Genomic DNA, 19,717 nt, shown 5'->3' with positions numbered 1-19,717 from the left:
CAACTTGGATAGAGCAATGGAGGGCCTAACCCAATAGGTTTTTTGTTTTAGTTTTACAATCACTTCCAGTTCCATAGCCAAAACAGAAAATGAGCGAAAATTCCTTCAGAGTGTAGGAATCTTCACCAAGGTCACCAGAACTAGTGTCCCCATTGGAGGATTACACCACTATTAGTGTTTTGATGTCAGCCCATAGTTTGGGATTTTCTTTTACTTTTGATGATAATGGTAAACTGGACAAATGCAATAGAGTGCAAATCCCTCTAACGGGGGCAGTAATCCCTCTCCACCCTATCCAAAACTGAAAAAAAAAAGGTTTTGCCTTTAGTTACATTTTAAGTTTTGGGTATAGTGGTAAGTGGTTAGCACCGCTATTATTGCTGTTGCGGTTATTGCTGTTGCAGTTATTGCTGTTAGAGAGATCTATAATTATTATTATTATTATACAGGACTTATATAGCGCCAACAGTTTGCTCAGCGCTTTACATTATGGAGGGAGACAGTACAGTGACAATACAGTTCAACACAAGAGCGATTCCATGGAGCTTACAATCTAGGGGGGAGGGGATAGTGGTACAAGAGGTAATTAGCTGTGGGGGATGGAGTGGTAGGAAGAGCAGAGGATTCCAGTATTAGCTGGGGTCGGGGTAGGCTTCCTTGAACAGATGGGTTTTCAGAGTGCGCCTAAAAGTGAGCAGAGTAGGCGATAGCCTGATAGATTGGGGTAGGGAGTTCCAGAGGATGGGTGAAGCCCTTGAGAAATCCTGGAGACGGGCATGGGAGGAGGAGACAAGGGAGCTGCAGAGTAGGAGGTCTTTCGAGAAGCGGAGAGTACGGTTTGGGTGGTATTTAGAAACAAGCTCGGTGATGTAATTAGGGGCAGTGTTATGAACGGCTTTATACGTCAGTGTTAGCGTTTTGAATTTTATCCGTTGGACAACTGGAAGCCAGTGGAGGGATTGGAGAGAGGGGTGGCAGATACAGGGCGTTTAGTAAGGTGAATGAGTCTGGCAGCAGCATTCATGATGGACTAGAGTGGGGATAGTCTGTGATGAAGTAGGCCAGTGAGAAGGGAGTTACAGTAGTCAAGGCGTGATATAATAAGGGAGTGAATGAGTTGCTTAGTAGTTTCCGAGGTTAGGAACAGGCGTATCTATTCTCCCAATTTGACTTGGTGATCGCCAATGAAATTTGGGCAGAAACCAAAATTTTGAGTTGCCACTAGGAGAGGAATAGCGGAGGAAATCTTCTAATGAGGACAATATTTCCAGTGACAACTGGAGAAATTTGTTTCATTTCCTGTTGTGTCTACAGAACAGGAAGTGAAGGGAAATCTCCCTAATTGGGCATAGATGGTAAAAAAAACTTGACGGGTTTTCACTATTCTCTACACCATCCAAAATGAAAAGAAGCATATTGGCTTTAATTATGCGTTAAGATTTTGGCTACATTTAGGCTAACTATGTTTACACGTCTAATGGTCTCACTGATCTCCAGTACTTATATCCTGTTGTTATGGAAATCAGTGGTGGTCCCATACCTGTACTGTCCATACTTACAGAAAAAGGCAGGAAAAACAGCAGGCTATTTTTAAAAGATGAAATGAGCATATTAGTGCAGTTCGGTCCACAGTAACATGCACTGATGATCTTCTTAAATGCTCTTGAACTGGTCATAAAAGTGCTCAGGAATGTAATGTGTTCATCAGTCTTGTAGTGAGATTATTTTTCCTACTGAAGATAAATGTATATTTCTATGTTCCTGGCACAGTTAATGCTCTTCATAGCTTCACAGTCCACCTTGATGAATATGAGTTGATGTCTTCAGAGCTGCTTTCTCTCGCCGCTCAGGATTGCACTCAGCTAGGGTACTTAAAACTGATTGCACGGGAGAAAATTCATTGCAGTTCATCTAGACTAGCTCTGTGCATATATTACAGCTCATCTTGCTGGGCATTTCATATCTCAGGAGAAGCTAAGTTTATATTGTTTTGTCTTCATCATTTATTTGACATGCTTGACTGTATTTAAAGGGAATCTGTACTACAGTAACCACACAGACCCTCATTTGTTAAAATCGGGCTAATGCAGCCATTTAGGGTTAATGCCAATGTTGACAGGCTTTGTTGGACAAATGCAGCATGCTTTTAGCATCAGTTGCTCTTGAGATCATTATTAATGAATTGCAATTGCAACTAAAATGCAGTTGGCCTGCATCTGACCAGTTTCAGATGATTTTGAATTCCCATAGATTTATATGGAGTGAGAAGCAGTTCTGAATTAAACAAAAACCTAGTCACAGGCCCATATTGTTAGCAGCACTTACTCTCCCTTACCAGTAAAGGGATGCGTCAAGGCCCACACATCTGTACATGGCCATCTCTAGTATAAAGTCTCTATGGCTCTCGGCTGTCCTTTATTTGGAAAAAAACTGTCACTATTTGGGAGCGAAATCCCACCGCCCCCCCTTTGCTTCTCAGAAGTGCGTCCTTTTGATAAACATACTATTTATTATCAAATTGTGTTTATATTGCTGTTAATCTTTCAAGTCTGTGGAACAGAGATTTCCAAACTATGGCTCGATGGCCACATCTGGCCCACAGTGAGAATTTATCCAGCCCTGAGGCTGAGGATCAGTTGATCTGTGCTTCTGATGAGAACCCTGTTGTTGATGTATGGGGCAATCTGAGAGGGACCCTAATGTGAGGAGGACTTTGATAGGTAAAGGGGGCTCTGAAGTGAATGTTTGGCTGCCAAAGCTCTCAATTAATTGATAAGGCCGGTGCTCATAATTTACGCAGGAAAAAATACCATAGTACAGAAGGTCCAGTTCACTTCTGGTTTGCTAACATCGTTGTCAATCAAGCCCTGATGAAGGGGGTGCTCTTGGACCCCAAAACATGTTGGCTACTTTTTGGATTGCAGCCATGACTTTTATCAGAATAAAGGTGTACCTGGACCTCTTAGCAGTGGTGTGGTGCTTCAGTTGAAATTTTTGTTTCATTACACTACAAACCAAGGATACCGTGGACATCCTCCGGGGTGTAGAAGCTGCCTGTCCAGGAACCAGATCATTTACATCAACATCAATATTTTAGGACAGTGATCTCCAAACTGGTGACCAGGGGCTGGATACGGCCCTTTGTTTGCCTTTGTCTGTCCATCAGGACACTAGTCCTTAAATTTACACCAACAATGGGGCTCTATTACTAATAACAAAGTTGGGGCACTGTTTACTACCACTAACATAGGGCAATTTCTACTCCCACTGGCCACAGTCTGGCCCCCCAAAGCTAAAGTGGTCCTTTGTTTTAAAAAGTTTGGAGCCATATTGTTTTGTTCTCCTGTTAGCATACTTTACGATATACCTTTGGTAGATACCAACATCTTAGGAAAGTATCCTTAAATCATTTGCGAGTAGGTACTCTCTGTGTCAAGCTTTAACCGAATAGGGCGTGCCTCATCTATGCTTCCAGTACATGTTCTAGATTTCCTAGGATCCTATATGATAGCTTATGTGTCTGCTCTCCCTGGCTTTCTCTGTATGGGGGAACGGGTCACGTACTCTCTAGTCATACCAACGCTGTCTGGATTTTCTTTATAATGACCTGTAATTCCTCCTATTTACAAGGCTTATGTTTGGTTATGCATTAACTTAGGTTTCTAGTCTGTATGCCTTTTCCCTGCCTTGCGGTGTTACACCTATTTAATACTGAGCATTCTGTCTTTGTGTATCTGAAATATTTATAATTTCTCTGAAACCCAGTAAAAATTAAAAAACAAAAAGATAACAGTACCAGAGAGATAATCATATGAGTCCATTGCTATCTTTCTACTTATCTCAGGGGACCAAGCAAAAGGTAACTACAGTATGTGCTGCTGGAGAAAGGAAATTTAAGCAAGTTTGCTTTTTTGTTCTGCATGGGCCACCCACTGATTTCGTTTCCCACCTCGGCCCCTGAGCTTTCCTGCTTCTCCTGGGAATCTGAGACTGAAAAGAGAGACATCAAGATGGCAAGCAGGGAGAGATGGGGGAACATTCATTCCTCCATCTCTCCAGTGAACTGTGAACCCTGAAGGTATATCACTAAAGGGATAATGATAAAGTTCTAAAAAAAAGTGGCAAAAAAAATTAAAGCCCCTTGCACTGCGTGTACAGAAGCGAAGATTGCCTAACACATGTTGGGTACTGCCACACACACAAATGAGAGGAATAACTCTAGGGCCATCATTATGGTTAACTCTAAGTTTATGACCTGCAAAAGCATCACCTATAAGCAATTTTGGGGATTATAGTCTGTCACAGGGGCGGACTGACCATTTGGAAACTCGGGCACTGCCCGAGGGCCCGGGGTCAGTGGGGGGCCCCATGAGATGCCCCTGGTATGTAAGCCGTGTACCGGGGTGGGCTCCCCAGGATACAGTGAAGTCACGAACGAGGAAAGCAACCCCAACACCAGCTTTTGCCACAACAGAATTTTACTTACATGTGGCAAGTAAACACAACCACAAATGCTGGAACATACAATAAATTTACATACACCCAGCCCAAAGGCTGAGACCCTTGTGCTGCACAGCATGGCGCCTCCTGATGGATGAAGGTAGAAAGTGTAGTAATTTACCTACTGGCGGGCACAATTAAGCTGCCACACCTTACCTGTTATTACCCTAAGAGAGCAGGAATCAGTGTATGGGTGTACGGTATGGGCTAGCCTGCGGTGCAGCACAATAGCTTACAATCTTACACAAACCTACAGTATTCCCCCTCCCATAACTGGTCCTGTAGCACGTTCCTGAGTATTCCTTCTGAGCAAAACAGCGGTCTGGCTTGAGTTTGTAGGATTTTATCAGCTCTCCAATGTGAAATGTCACTTTAAGTTGTGCAGTCTTTCCAATAATCGGTAACAACACTTGTGGCCTGACACAAACAGAGACACTAACTAACTAACTATAGGCCTAGACTCAGTCTATAGGTGCCAACACTGAAATGAGGTGCCTGCACGATCTTACCGACCCGGGTCTACTTTGCATCCGCTGCTGACTCTGAACAGAACAAATGTCTCTCCAACAAGCTTGCGATATTGCAGTGTATGCTGTGTTGTTCCTCTGCTCTCATCAGCATTACTGGCAGCAATCTTCCTTTCTCTGAACAGGATCAGGGTCTTGGACACGATCAGGTTCACTTAGCCGCAGCTCTTTTTACCGAGGGAAGCTCCCACACCTGGATGTCATCGGATTCTCAGCTCACACGGCCCCTTCATTCAGCACCGTTCAAAACATGGCTGCAGTCTCCTCTTCCTGTTCACTCCAACTCTGTGTGAAAACTCCACCTCTTCATGAATATACAAATATCTATGCAGTCTGAGGCTGTGTTAGAAAAACAGTGACATCTTGCAGCTAAACCGCAGAATGTCAGTCAAAACATTAATTTACTTCCACACAATCAGTGTTCAAACAATGAGAGCTGTTTCCCCATCTCACAGGTACCTTTTTCATAGGCTTTTTTGAGTTTGGGCAAGGACACAGGGGCCCCATGATCCCCTACTGCCCGGGAGCCCCATGAGTTGTCAGTCCGCCGCTGGTCTGTCACCACATTGCAGTCACATGCAGTTTCAAGTCTTGACATGTTTGGTAGTTATTTACTCAACTCAGTCTCATCTTTTATATTTTATATCAAATCTGGAGATTTTATTTTGTTTCTGTGCACTAAATTTAATTTATGTGTATTTTCTACTTAAGTATATATTAAGAAATCTTCACCATTAAAATGTTTATTCTAATATGTATGATCCCCATGATCCCCTATTGCCCGAGGGCCCCATGAGTTGTCAGTCCGCCCCTAATCTGTCACCACATTTTTATTCTAACATGTATGCAAAAAAAAAAATGGCATTGGCAGGGGCAAACAAGATTTTTTCCCTTTTTTTGGACAGTGTGAAATATTGGAACTTTTTTTTATGCAACAAGTCCGTCACAGGAAGAGAGGTGACATTCGCCCCAAGGAGCACAAGGATAAAACCCTTGAATAAACATCTACTGAAAGCAAACAAAAAAAGCTGTAAATGGAGCTCCACTTTAACAGTGAAAACTTTTAGAAATAGAAGAAATAAAGTTAGCAATACCTAGTCACACAGTTTTAATATTAGTACTTTCTATGAATTGCGGATGGCTGACACCATTCTGTTGTATGATACTTGCTGCTACGGCAGTGGGACACACACACAGAGCCGTCATTTGATGAGTATATTATGACAGATCGTGAAATGCCTTTTGTGATTGTCTAGTGAAACATGTGTTTTAATTACATGTGTGGTGTTTATTTCTTGTCACAAATGAACTCCGGGAGGAATCGCTCGATGTTGTGAAATTAGCCATGGATAAATAATAATCACTAATTATAGTATTTGTCACCCTCAGATTTCTGAATTATCTGATGGATTCCATTCTCTAACTTGCACAGAGATTTTTACTGGAGAACAGAGAATGTAGTGTTTTTTTTCCATGGCTGAATCTCACAGTAATTCATATGATAATTATAGTTGAAAAATTAGGCATGGCGCTGGTCATACACGTGGCAGTTATGTGGCAGTTTCTGTTAGTTTTTTTTTTATAATAGAATTGAATGCTCCATTGGAATCTGCCACCTGCAGCTTCAATAGTTTGCCAGTTACAAGTAACCAAATTATAAAAATTAGCGTGACTCCACTTGAAGATGCCATCTTCTGGTATTATAGTGGATTTGATTGATTTTGGTTGGTCACATGAAAATGAGAAACCTGTGAATTTATGGGAATCAAGTGGGTATGACCTGCACCTCTCAATTCTATGGGCTTTTTCTAACCTTAACCTGTCCAATAATGCAGATTATAACCCCAGAATGCACAGTAACTCACTGAGGTGTAGTATGTTGAAATTCATTCTTAAAGTGTACTGTATCTAACCCAAGAAGATAAATGTAATATATTGCAGCTTACCGGTCTTACGTTGTAGTGGCTGTATTTTTTTTATACCTGGTGATCCTGTCAATAACACACTTCCTGTCTAATGAGCATTAAAGTGTGAATGAGCCTGGAAGGAGTTTCCAGAATTGTTCCATATATAGCCCACATCACTGTACACATATCAAATACATCTGCTCATTATATTCTACATTTTCTCCCATTTTCAATTGCAGAGATTAGTATAGTGCTCTTGTATCAGGTCTTTGATATGCATTGTATAATGAATTCAAAGAGGGGTGGGGGGAATCCTGAAGTTCCACTTTAAAGCCCAACTGCAACCCAAATTCTTCATTTTCTTGCGGATAGTGTGGGGAAGGATTAATGTTTCTATCTTGTTCTTATTTTCAATTTCCCCTCACTTCCTTCAATAGCAATATGGTTCAAGGTGGGGGACTGTAATGAGGACAAAGGGCTCTAGCAGTTTGCAGTTGTTTTTTTATTTTACAAAGCCTTTAGGTCTCCAGCACCTGTGCTATTGCCCTACCTCTTGTTGGCTTGGAGACAAAATCCTCACATTAGTCTTGTATACACTTCCCAACTTTATAACATGAGAAAAAAAAGGAACACCTTGCCATTTAGACTAGATGATATGCTGTGAATGAAACCTCCTGAATCGGGTGCAAAAAATGCTCTGGCATTGGTGGAAGATAAAAATGCCATGGCATCAGTGGGTGGAAACAACTGCTAGTCAGGGGGAAGGAAAATGCCCCAGCATTGGTGGTATGTGGGAGGAAAAATACCCTGGTGTTGGAGGTCAGTGGGAGAAAAAATGCCCAGGTGTTGGTAGGAGAGTCTTGCTTGTTCAAGAACGCTCAAATAGCTTGGCCAGAATCCTCCCAGTGACTCCAACTTAGTCTGGTGGCACCCCCTTCCCTTCTATGGTGAGACATATATTCCTGAACCATGGGACTCTGTCTACATACTATATCATTCCTGCAGTAGCCTGGGCAGTTTGAGTTCATAGTCCTGAACTCAATTTGCAGCTAGTTAATGGAATACAACTTTAAAAATAAACCAGCTGAAAGAAAGCAATAATGAGGAACATATAGCTGCAGGTTGCTTTTGTTTTTTTATAAATCTTTAAAATTAAAAGTTTTGTGGCTCATGGATCAGCACAAAAATGGTGGATATATTCATGAAGAAATCATCAAACCCAGGAACAGTCCTAGAATTCAGGACTAGCATCCTAGCTTCCAGTAAGAATTACCAGTGAGAAGAACCTCAGTAAACCGAATTATGCAGGCAGAATGAGTGAACCTCGTTAGGATTCTGTCTCTGAGGGGTACAATAATGAGCATTATAATAATGATATCATACACTCATAATCTATATGCTGCTTGTAGTGTAGAGGATTTCTCTCTATAGGCTGGATTTACATCTGCAAGCACTTCGCATAAAACAGATACTGTAGCAGTTAAATCATACATTTGCCAGGAGTCTAAGAGCCTACAGGTAATAGATTTATAAACACATGAACTCCACGGCCTCCTATATGCCTCCATTTGGTTTTCATCTCTTATTGATTTCTTGATTTACTGTAATAACCATGATACTATTGCATTCAGCACAACAGTGCATTATTTTAAGGGTTGCGGGCTGGTCAGAGAAGCAGAACACACTGTGGTAAATAACTTCATCCACTTCACTATGCATTTTGACATGTCATCCTTCTCCTGATTGGTTTCCCAGCCACTTAATTATAATGACAGTGCAGAGTAAGAACACCGATCTTTGAAATGATGTTTGTAATTGGACATAGTCTGTTATTCACTCATCTACCCACCACCCATCCATCGTCCGGCCACATAAAGAGAACCTGTGCTCCATTTTAAACTTTTCAAAGTAAAAGTCCAACATAAAAATGACATACCCCAAAAGTCGTACTATTATCTTTTTTATCCTGGAAAGAATCATCTGTGCCCTTCTCTTATTTAGATACACTGTGATACTGGGGTCTGACTTTCCTTGACTTCATAGATAAGCTACCCACCTGTAATACCTCCGCAGAGAAGTGCTTTTATTAGATGCTGAGGCATTTCATTGGGAAGTGGGACAAATTTTCTTTGACAACATAGATAAGTTCCACCTACCGTCATCCCCCTGTCAAATCAGAGTGCACTTATTGGTCACTTGAGAAGTTTTTTACAACAAGGAGTTTTGGACTTTATGAAGGACTGCAATTTTCTGTATGATTATATGGACTTTGATGGACACTACATTTATTGATTTATTAGGATATGATAATATTGTGATTTGTTTGAGCACTAACTTTTTGAGAGGGAGCATAACAATAATATTTTGGTATTTATACACTTTTTTGGGGTAAAAGTGTTCACATGCGTTTGTGGGGTTTTTTATTATGTTGATACCGTTAATAATTTATTTAGTGGAAAGTGGACCTGACTTTCCTGACCTCATGACTAAGCTCTACCAACTTCCAATGCCATGTCCAATAACAGTGCCCTTATTGCCCACTGAAGCAGTTTTATTGGACTTTAAGCCTGACTTTCACTGACCTCGTGTCTAAACAAAACACAAAACTCTTCACAGCTCTTCCAGCATTTGCTTTTAAAAATAAAAAAATGCTTTCAACTGTGATCCTTCCTGGACACAGAACGAACCCATGTTTACCTACCTCCTTTAAAAAGGCCTGTATAGGTTACCACACTTTGCAATTTGCAGAGTGCTGTAACCTCCAGCCACTAGTCTGAGTTCACTGATTCAGAGTGCGTAAACTGAAATGTGGTTGGCTGTGATCACTTAAAGAGAAACTATACTTACCCCTTCACCAGCGATGGGTATGTTTGCAAGGTCCCTCACTGGTGTTGACATCTTTGCCTGGTCTTCTTCCAGATTCAAGATCTTCAGCCATCTTGGCTATATGGCATTGTCAATAAATAGGCAAGCAGGTAGTTAGGAGTCTTTTATCACAGACGAGGCATAGCATGTCTCTTCTGCAATAAAAAAGCTTTTCTGATCATCCTTTTTTAATTTTGATGTTCAATATTTTTTAATAAGGTCAAGGTCAAGGTGCAGTCAAAAGCTAACTAAGGCTAAACCAGCTCCCACCTCCATTCTAGGAGTATTCTATCTAACCCTGTGAAGAAAAGATCTGTGTACTTACATTAAACAAATAGTGCAGCGTTCATAAAAATTAGTAGCTCATATAGAGCGTAATTCATGACTACAAATAGTGCTAAACAAATATAGTGTCAACCCAAATTAAATGACAATAACTGTGCCTCTCACTTAAAAAACGTGCACACACACTAAATTAATTACAGTATCTATAAATCATAAGAATGTGCCTCTCACTTACTCAAAAAACCGTGTACACACACTTAATATAATATATAGAAAACCCCACAAATTAAAGGGGTTAAACAGAAAGTGCTAAAGTGCAATAAAGTGTCCACACTATAAAAATGCGCAAATGATCCGGAAAATGTCCAAAAACAATATGTGAATGATAAATAAATCATGCAGTGTGCAATAGTGTTTAACAATTCCGTGATTCCGTGCCAACACACTTCTTCTGTTTGCGGCTAAATTGCCTCCTCACCTCCTCCAGGTGACCTCTAGGGGCCAAACCGCTTGCAGGATCACCCCGGATCCTTAATCATAGAAACCAGCAGCCTTCTTCCTCCATTGGAACTGCTTATGGGGCTCCTGTTGCCCCTGATCAGACCAGATGTCTCTAAAGGACAGTAGCTCACCAGCCCAGTGAGCCAAGAAAAAAGACCCCTTAAGTGCAGTATTGTGGAAACCAAGACTTCTTTTATTTAGACAGAAAAGGAATACTCACATGTCTCGCAGTTCTCCCTCCTCACCGATGTGTGGGTATACTGCATCAGTTTTTCTGAGTGTTGGCAGCTTTAAGTTAGGTACACTTCCATTCATAGCGCAGGAGGACCTTGGTCCTTTATCTGTGTACTTACGTATTCTGAAGCCCCTCAGGTCTGGTCACTTGATCTCTCCAGCGGCTGCTTCTGTGTAGAGTACAGATCATTGACAATCGCTGCAAATGCCTAGGAGATTACATGCACTCAGCAGCCACTTTATTAACCTCCCTAGCGGTCTGATTATTTCAGATTTTTGGTGCTGAAAGCGGTACCATTATTTTGCATGGAATATGTAGTTTTTTTATTGTAGGCTGTAATTTTTAGGAATAACTCACTGAAATCTGTCCAAACAAGAGTCTAGTAAACATCCCGGGTATGATAAAATTTGAAACACGAAATCATAAATTATAATTTAATAAATAATCATAAAAAATAATAATATAATAATACATTTAATTCAATAATATAATCAAACCAAAAACACTGAAATTTGAAATATAGAGCCAAGTTATCACATTGCTGAGCAAAGTCGCAAAATCGTTTTCAGTGTCTGATGACGAATTTCCCCACGAATCATTATCACTCAATTCTGCAAGTGGTTCTGATTTACTATCGCTGTTCTCCTAGCTGATCTAAACCGCTTTTGACCTAAAGGGACACTTTTTGGACGCCATGGACATTTCTCAGTTTCCAGGCAGAAAGAACAGACAAAATGCAGGCAGGGCGCCGGACAAAGCATTAGGGACAAGATGTATGTGAAATTGGTTGAGACAGCAATGTTTTACTATGTAAAACGTAAAAAAAAAAAGACATTTTTTAAAATTTTTAAATTTCCTGCCGCCAGCGGCGCCCGTACGTCCCGACGTCACAGGGACAGGACACAGAAGCCGGATGCCGGCATCGGCCGGAGGAGATGGCCGGGGACGCTGCAGGGGACACATCGTGGGAGCGCTGGGTAAGGTAAGTGAAGAACACATGCCGGAGCAGTGCCGCATGGTATTCCCGAGTGTAGCTCGGGGTTACCGTTTGTGGTACTGAAGTGTTACCCCGAGCTACACTCGGGAATACCGCCAAGGAGGTTAAGTACATCTATTCAATTTCTTGGTAACACAAATTGTTAATCAGCCAGTCACATGGCAACCATTCAATGCATTTAGGCATCTAGATGTGGTGAAGACATCTTGCTGAAGTTCAAACCAAGCATCACAATGGGGAAGAAAGGGGATTTAAGTGACTTTGAATGTGGCATGGTTGTTGGTGCCAGACAGGATGGGGTGAGTATTTTAAAAACTGCTGATCTACTGAGATTTTCATGCAGAACCATCTCTAGGGTTTACAGAGAATAGTCCAAAAAAGAGAAAATATCCAGTGAGTGGCAGTTGTGTGGACGAAAATGCCTTGTTGATGTTAGAGGTCAGTGGAGAATGGGAAGACTGGTTCGAGATGATAGAAAGGCAACAGTAACTCATGTCATTATGGATCAAAATCTCTGAGGAATGTTTCCAACACCTTGTTGAATCTATGTCACAAATAATTAAGGCAGTTCTGAAGGCAAAGAGGGTACAACTTGGTATTAGCAAGGTGTACCTAATAAAATGGCTGGAGAGTGTAGCTTCTCAATGTAGATCAAATTATACTCAGAATTTCCCTACACAAGCAGGGAACATAATACAGAAAAATCCCTGTTAATAATAGGAACCAGAAGGCTGTTGCCTTACAACAGAAGGGAAGAAGAAAGATCTAGGTGAAAGGAAAGCAAGAAAAGAAACCAAGTAATGTAGGAAAAGGGGTCCTAAAGATCTCCTTGGAGATCTGGAGCTACAGTGGGGGGGGGGGGGAAGTCTGCTGGACTTACAAATATTGGGCCTAAGGATTCCAGGTCTTCTCAAATTGCTTTACTGTATCATTGAGTGTACCGGCATCTTTTTAATTTTTACTTACAGTTCTATTTTAACTTACTGCACTGTTGTGAATAAGCCTGTTAACCGGTAGGCAGGTAGCACTTCAAACCACAATGACAGTGTATTATACAACAACAGCAGTATAATAGGCACCAGACTGAGCTCGGTATAATTTTACAAGTAAATTAGGCTTTTTTTTTTTTTTTTTTTTAGTAGAACGAACAGCTGACAGTGTCAGTTAATGCTCCGCCAACGTAACCACTTTATTGCTCCTAAATTATATTTTCTGATGTACAGTATTTATTTGACACTTACAAACCAACATGTAAATGTATGTACCGAGTTCTGAAGTTTACATTAGTCTCTGTGCCCAGGGCATATTTTGTTTTTGTCTGCTTGAAATAAATTTGTTTTGTTAAATACTTTCATTTTTGTCTTTTTTTCTTTTCTAGCATTCGCTACTGTTTTCTGATTTGAAATCCATGTTTATTTACTGAGAGGAGAACAATCTTGCTCTGGAATTTTGCCTACGAGAACAAACTAATACAGAACACACATTTATTGGTGACAATAAAAGTCAAATTTAATCAAGGAAGTTGAAGAAAACACACGGAACACAAAACTGTATCTGCCGGGGAGTTGATGTTGCTAAGTGAGGTAAGCTAAAAATAGTTTGAAGAATACAAAATGTAATAGCTCTGGGAGTTTTATGTGGTATGAATCAGGTAGCAGTGTAACCTGGGGCTTGTATACTTGCAAGGGACTAAAAGTTCCAGCATGTTCTAATAGGCCAGCACGTGCCCATTCCTAATTTAGAATAAGGTTGGCCAATTTACAGGCAGAGCTTCTGCTACTGTTAAACTGCGAGTCTCAGCATCTGTTTGGTTGGCAAACCACTTGGGACCATTTAAGAGCTTTGTTTTGATCACAGAATGGGACATTTAGCAGGTGGTTTGACTTTTGCAAAGTGGCATCTATATGCCAGGCCTGATGTAGTGTGGTGTGGCATAGTAGTCCAAATGCTACGCATCTGTTGTTTGTGTTGCTATTTTGGTTTCCCTGATTCAGGAGAAGGGCCCCAAAAACATGGATGTGAACTGCATTCTACATCTGGTCCCTGTATAAGTAGACCCCAAAGTGGTTGTAAACCTCAGACATGAAATATGAACAAATCATATCCCTCTATAACGTGTACTTCTGACAAGTTTTCCTGACACCAAGAGAAAAATGGTGACAGGGGAGGGAGCTCCGGTAGATTGACAGCATCAGCTCTGTTCCTGTGTGCTGTGTGAAGAGGGGGGGATGTCCCTTTTTCCAATCAGCTCTCAGAGTTCTCCTCACTGATGTAACTTCCGCGCCCCGCAACCCTTGCTTTTCAGAGCTGAGAAATTCTGTGGGAAGTTTGCACTGTTAATGGATATAGAGGAAAGATGGCTGTAGATAAACAGGTACAATTTATGTAAGAGAATTTCTCTGTGTATCACCTGAGGCCAGTCACTTCACTGGGAATATATAAGAGTTTACAACCACTTTAAATTAGAACTCCAGCATATTGCTTTAAAGCTAAACTGCGGGCAAATGTTTTTTTTTTCATGAAGTGGGGCTGTCCCCGCACTGCATGTGTTAATGGCTCATTTTTTTTCTAGGGGATTGGAAAGCCAAGATATAGGCCCCTAATCCTCCAGTCCTCCCAGCACAAGATAGGTCCCCGTGGCTCCTGCCATCCGTGGTCTAGCGGTCTCCTGTGTTGGTCTGTTCCTGACTTCCTGATGACCTGCTTGGCGTGGGGAAATGCCATTTTCCAGAGAATCGAAAGGCTTGCATTCACCCCTAGACAAAATGAGTAGTTAACCCATGCAGTGCAGGAACAACTCCACTGCATGGGGAAAAATATTTTGCCTAGAGTTGGGCTTTAAATTTGAATTCTAGGAAGATTTAAAAAGCACTGACTAATACAGTTTTTTAATTATTAACACTTTCTTAAAAGCCAAGCAGTGTAAGTACCTGAATTTTATCTGGTAACAGGCTCTGAAGTCCCTGTGCTACAGGCTGAATTGTAGGAGAATGAATCAGTACAAAGAGTCAATCAGTTCATGTGCAGTCAAGAGATGATCTCATTGCTCTGCTGCTTCTCCTTTCACTGTACAGTCACAGGCTGTGGCCAGTCTAGGCTGACCTGAGCTCAGAGGACATGGGTTGAACAATGTGGGACATCATATCATATATTGATATATGGTAATTATAAAATAACTCTATGCAGCTTTTAATGTTTAATTTATTAAAAAGACTATTAGTAAAGAATGTATTAAAGAAAATGTGTAAAAAAATATGTTCTCTTCTGTTTAAGCTGATTTTGATTTATGTTGCCTTAGACTCTAAATAGACTACAAAGAAAACTTACTTTATTCTTATAATAATAAAATAACTGTTAAGGTTTATTGCCAATACTTAATGTTTTAGCATTTTTAGCAAGGAAATTGCCTATATAGAGATCAGCAGAGAAGATTAAGTTTACTTTCGTTCACACCATGTTGTTGAGGTAACCATTGCTTTAGTGCAACACATAAAAAGTGGTGGTGTGCTGCTAAAAGATGGTGCATGCGGTTCAATGATGTTTGCCGACAGTGTGTGTCGGGGTGCCATTCAAACAAATGACACTGCATTGACCAATGCACATAAGGTGACATTGCATGTACAGGTCTTGAAGGGCACCCCAAAGTACCTCTAGGTGGTCTAAAAACCCATTTACACTATGTTGCTGCAGTAACGCATACATTACCACATGCTTTACTACAATGCACGACAACACACCTGAATACACACCCTGAATCTTACACCTTGAATCTATACAATGTGGATGTTTGCTACCTTTGCACAATGGCCATATTTGTCAGATATCTATGGCCAAATCAACTGCTGATAAGGCCAACCACAGCCAAGGACTGGGCAGGTTACTTTGCTCTTGTTACATAGTTACATAGTTAGTCTGGCTGAAAAAAGACAAAAGTCCATCCAGTTCAACCATAGGAAAAAAAAAAGTTATAATCCTACACCCACAGTTGATCCAGAGGAAGGCAAAAAAAAACTGAGCAAAGCACGATCCAATTTGTTCCTGCTGGGAAAAAAAGTCCTTCCTGATCCCCGAGAGCCAATCGGATATTTCCTGGATCAACTTTACCTATAAATGTTAGTATTGTTGGGTAACTTTATTTGTCACATAAATTGTCTCTGTGGGCCTAATTTACTAAAACTGGAGAGTGAAAAATCTGGCACAGCTGTATATACTAGCCAATCAGCTTCTAACTTCAGTTAGTTCAAGTAAGCAGGAAAAAAAAAATGGAAGCGGATTGGTTTCTATGCACAGCTGCAGCAGATTTTGCACTCTCCATTTTTAGTAAATTAGCCCCTATGCATATTAGCATGATCCCAAATGGATTAACCAATACATTTTTTGGTTCTCCCCAGATTGCTGGGGAACTGCACAATCTTTTTATGCTTTAAAAAAAGTGGCCTATTTGATAATTGGACTCCAAGGAAGCAGTCCTTTGATAACCTTTGAAGCCACAACATTAAACAGTATTCATCAGCAGAATATCTGACAAATATGTGTCCACTAAGTCTAGCCACTCCACAAGCCATCAAAGACATTATGAATTCATTAAATACTGTAACTGATACCACTATCACCAAGTATCACCATGTAATCCCATGGGGGTTTATAAAAAAAGATGATAGAGCTAAATATAATGAGATAACGACACATATCCCATACAAGTCCATTTTAAGCCTAGGGTACTAGTGAATAATAAAGTTGTGTTCATCCCACAATCAATTCCCTCACCTCTAAACTTCCAGGATGCACTCCCTTTACAAAAAGAACTTTGAAGCATGCATCAGTGATTGCTGTTTGAAGTAAAAGAACTATTTCTAACATGAAGTGCTGGCCTTTCTTTACTTTTATAACATGCTCACACAAAATTAAAAAGAGTGAAATGTTACATTTTTACCTAATCTCAGTTATAAGTGATGTGTACCAGAAATAGCAGTCTCAGCTTTGTCCCATTCCAATTCTCTGCAGGGTCTTGTGGCCTACAGGCCATCTCACACCGCAGGCCACTAGGTTTGATAGTTCGGTAATGAACACCAAATAATCAGTATAGTTGAACTACTTATATTCTGCTCAAACCAAAGCTCATCAGATTCTTAGTGCACTGTACTTTTCGAATTCAGGAACAATTATCAATATTCTCACACACATTCCTGAATGAGGAATGGACTGAGAAGTAAATGGCTGCTGTAGCAACAGCCAGCTGGAAACCGATCACAGGTCAAGCTACATATTTGGCAGCACATTGTGGAATCTTCAAGTAACTTCTAAAAGTTTTTATTCAAATTGATCACATCACAGGGAAAGAGTGTAATGTTTCCAGGCCTCACAGGATCCCTTCATCAGGCATGGCGAAGACAAAAAGGTCCTGCTTGGCCCCAAAACACTTTTCCTCTGGCTCTACTACCTGATATAGGGCTTGGTTTACTAAGCGATTAAAGACTGAGCCTAGTAAATAAGGTAAAAGCTGTGCTCAGTTTAATTAGCCAATCCTGTGCTACGAAAACTTTTTTTTTCCCCTCACACATGATTGAGTGAGTGAAAGGATCCTTTATTTACTAACCTTCATTTTGCTAAGTGAGCAACCTCTACTGCTGTAGTAAATTGACCTACTTGGTTCTGCTTTATTGCTACTCCTCACGGTGCTATGGGTTTGGTTTACAATACAACAGTAAATAAGGCAAAGCCGTAGAATACCCAATCATGTTCAAGGGAAATAAAATATATATTTAATTATTAATTTGCATACAATGAATATTTATTAAGCTAAGTAAACATTTACTTTGCTAACAAAAAGTTTCTACTCCTTTAGTAAATCTACCTGTGTGAGTCAGCTGACTCATGGAAATCAATGCACTCCCCAAGTGACTAGAAAATATATTCTCATTTAAACAACACTGTACTCTCTATTATAAATAATGTCATGCAACTCCGGGTGAAAGTAAACAACACATAACTTATTAACTGGGGCATGCATAAAATGTGAACAAAGAACCATCATTATAATTATTGTTTTACTTTTCTGTCCCCCATGGGACCAAAAACATATAGTTCTTTGTTCCATGTGACTAGGTGCTTCCTAACCCTAGCTATGATGGGTGCATGGACCCTTCCTCCGACCACCAGCAATCCCAACCCCACATCCTGCCCCTGCGGCCGTCCAACAACATAGCTAGGAATGAGAAGAGGTTTCAGAAAGGACCATTTGTCTCGACTCCAAGCACTTTCCTGAGATGGGTTGCGGCAAGAGGAATGCAGAGACGGGAGGCTGACACACCACCTCTCCTTCTGCATCCTTCTTGCTGTCACTTGTCTGCAGAACAGTGAAACAAAATCAAGATCTTAATTTTACTTCTAGATCCACATTTCTACATGGCCAACATGTACCAAGACCTAGAGCAGCAAGACTTCCTTGGGCGGCACACAACCACTCACTGCTGTCAGTAAAACATTTCCATTCGGAGTAAAAAGGTTCCAGACTGCTTTCTTGCCTGCCATCTGTTCAGATGCTCATTGGTGCTTCCCATTTACTGTTTGTGTATTTTTGTTGCTATATTAGTGTACTGTATACCTACAATGTCACTCTGGGTCCATAACCTGGAGTTGACCTGCTAGCAGAATAAGGTTATTGTTCACTCCCCTTTTAGGTGGAAGACATAAGGTAGCACACGATCTCTTAAAGCCTCAGCGTTCCTCCTGTCTCTGACTTCTAAAATTGATGCCAAGACAATTCAGCTGATGGAGTAGCAGAGAGGTGGCACTAAACATTTGGCCTAGTGGAGCAAAATGTATAATTTTGGCCCCAGTAGGAACAATTTAAAACCTTTGTCTTGGTGTTTGGTAGTACTTTTTTTGCAACAGATGCAGCAGCTAAAAGGTGAGGCTTAGTGAGAGCAGGACCCTAGCACATTTCTGAAATGTCATGAATGCTGGATATTGTACCAGACCTCCATGATAAGGGTCTATTTTATTCAAATCCAGACTAACATAACATTATCAAGAGTCTTAGTAAATTGGGCCAGTGTAAGCAAAATGCCAATGAGTTGTTAAAAATAATTTCAGGTTGAATAACTCGGTACTAATATGCAAGGTGCAGAAAGATGAATATGGTTGGTGTGTGTTTATGAAAAAAGCTGAATATATACCCTGAGGATTAACCTTGAGCTGGAAGCGATAATTGCTTTTGAAGTAATTAAAATGACTTTTCTCTACAGAAATGACGAATAGGTGTTATTTTGCTTCCTGTGTTCAAAAGGAAATAAGTTTTCAAATAAAAACAGCTCTGTGCATGGACAGTTACGTATTTGTTTCATACAGAGTTTACCTGTTTTTTTTAGAGCTTCTGACAGATAAATATATTATATATATATAGATATGCTGTATGGAAAGCGGTAGGTATACAGTTCAAGACCCTAGAGGTCCCTGAGGTTTGCAAGGCCTGTCTGAACCCTTACTGATAGCTCTTTCTGATAGAACATGCTGTCTTCCAGTTCCTATGTCTCCAGAACAGTATCAGACCCAGATGCTGTTGTTGTTTACTTTCATCTTAGCTTGAGGATCCCTCGCCCCTCTGATATAACCAAACAGGAAATGAGGGGAACTCTCTTTCAGCAACATCCTTTTTGCAGAGTAGGTGAGGATAGAACCAACTGACAGGTTTGTATTTTGGTTCTCCTGTTGGAGATTTCTCCTCTCATCCTGTCTGGAGAAACTGTTGTCAACAGGAGAGGAAGTGAGGAAAAATCTCTGCGGCTGTGACATTTGAATGCCAAATCTGAAACCCTTTGAAGTCAATGAGAGCCGAATCCGTCAAATCAATGTTCTCTATTTTTAGGGCTGATAGTCAAGTGATTGTCCATGAAGAGCT

The 19,717-nt window shown here is 40.6% G+C and overlaps 1 protein-coding gene across 1 annotated transcript in view; it reads left to right on the top strand.

Annotated features, from left to right (window-relative positions):
- LOC149454008 (contactin-5-like) overlaps positions 1–19,717 on the top strand; it is a gene marked incomplete at its 3' end in the record, with an annotated part of 1,251,777 nt that overhangs the window by 374,169 nt on the left and 857,891 nt on the right. Inside the window, exon 2 of the mRNA XM_089687921.1 lies at positions 13,196–13,400. The remainder of the gene's footprint in view (positions 1–13,195; positions 13,401–19,717) is intronic.

The sequence above is a fragment of the Staurois parvus genome, unplaced genomic scaffold, assembly GCF_062004578.1.
Source record: "Staurois parvus isolate SC_StPar_1 unplaced genomic scaffold, SC_StPar_1.0 ptg000440l, whole genome shotgun sequence".
Taxonomy (NCBI): domain Eukaryota; kingdom Metazoa; phylum Chordata; class Amphibia; order Anura; family Ranidae; genus Staurois; species Staurois parvus.
The sequence above is the reverse complement of the archived record's forward strand: the minus strand, read 5'-3'. Positions and strand labels throughout refer to the sequence as shown.